We start from the raw sequence: 1,733 nt of genomic DNA, 5'->3' as shown, positions 1-1,733 counted from the left end.
CATCCGTCCAGCGCAGCAAGATTGCTGCGATTTTCTGGATAATCACCCAGTTTTCTTCACTCTCCAGCATGACGCTGCTTAAACTGTTGACGTTTATTGTGACAACCAGGATTCCTACGGCGTTCTCGTTGCTAGCGGCGCATTCAAAGAACGTGTGTTCAGCGTCGTCTTCTGTCGCGTCATTATATACGTTCTGTAGAAGTMCTTTCTGAAATATCCGTGATCGGATAACAGCTGGGTTGTATAAAAATCGACTACGACAAATTTACGGCTCGTCCATAAGTCCAGATCTTTTATGCAACACTGTTCGGTAGGCTGATGCAACTCTGAGGGCTGCGGTGTGGTGCGCTTTACATTGTCAATTGTCATAGTCATTGGCGTTTATTTATTTACARCACGCCAACAAGCGACAATTTGCAAACATTTTGAGCAACGAATTTTGTTGACACTAACGATTTGCRGGTCGTAATTATTCGCCGAGCTTATGCAATAACAACAACAGGAGCCAACTCAGTTGAGAGCAAATCAAAAAGCGCACAAACAATTTTGGACGAAATTTTCCGGTTATTTGCAAAAATCATTGTGGCGACCCTAATTAGCCACAAAGTCCGAGGGTTGCCACATTGTTGGACACTCCGTATGAACGTGTGAGAGTATATATGTGTGATCATGTGCCCTTCAGCATTTTAGTCRTTCTTAATTTATTGGMTAATTGCGCAGTCGTTTTKTGGTTCAGGTTTTTCAAAGTACTCTCAATTTTTTGAAATTTTATAGATATTTATTTTTTTCTTAGTTTTAATATATTTTCATGCATGCATGGCTTTCCACTTTATAAGACGTCAAATGTAAATTCGCTCCCCAAATTTTTGCCACAAAAATGTCCGATCTTTGTATGCCACTTATAGTACTATTCTATTTCTCTTTGATTCTTTGTTTTTTTTTGTTTTTTTGTTCCATAAAAATTTAAATTTGTTCTCAAATAAGCAACACAACACACATATTAACTTTAAAGGAAAAATAATTATTTTCGAATCAAATTATAAATGTGCAAAGAGCAAAAACCTAGCAAAAAATCCATATAAACAGTTGCGCTGGTTTCGGTGCAGCCAATGAAGTAGAAATAATGGGTGATCATTGTTCAGTATTGCTTGGCAATTTATCATGGAGAGACTTACGCATCAACAAGACCCGGCATTCGTTATTGGATAATATTCGATCGAAAAGACTATGTACGTCCAACACTCAGTGAATATAATATATCAGCAGCAGTGAATATATACATCGATGAAGCCCATTTCAGTCAAAATTGCCGCATTTGGATCGAAGAGCAACCTGATGAGATTCAAGAGCAGCTGTTTCAACCAGAAAAAKCAACGATTTAATGTTGTTTGTAAGTCAGTGGAATCATCGGTGCATATTTCTACAAAAATTTTGCCATTAAGAGCATAACCGTCAATGGCGACGGTTATCTTACCATGATAACCGATTATTTGATGCCCAAAATTGAAGCTCGTGATCTCGGCAACATTTGGTTTCAACAAGTCGGCGCCAATTCCCACACTTGGTATTAATCAATGGATTTATTGAGAGTATACTTCGGCAGATAATTTTACKTTTTGGGCCCGTCGATTGGTTACAAAGATCATGTGATATCACAACGAATTATCGGGCATATTTGGAAGAGATAATCTTCAAAAATAAATGCCAAAACGCATTCTTTCGAATGATAGTAA

The 1,733-nt window shown here is 37.8% G+C and overlaps 1 protein-coding gene across 2 annotated transcripts in view; it reads left to right on the top strand.

The window, feature by feature from the left end:
* Positions 1 to 1,733, top strand: part of LOC108969554 (neuronal acetylcholine receptor subunit alpha-7) — a 69,777-nt gene that overhangs the window by 31,119 nt on the left and 36,925 nt on the right. The gene's annotated exons all lie outside the window — the stretch shown is intronic.

The sequence above is a fragment of the Bactrocera latifrons genome, unplaced genomic scaffold, assembly GCF_001853355.1.
Source record: "Bactrocera latifrons isolate USDA-ARS-PBARC rearing strain unplaced genomic scaffold, ASM185335v1 scaffold_257, whole genome shotgun sequence".
NCBI lineage: Eukaryota > Metazoa > Arthropoda > Insecta > Diptera > Tephritidae > Bactrocera > Bactrocera latifrons.
This window is presented reverse-complemented; position numbering and strand designations above follow the sequence as displayed.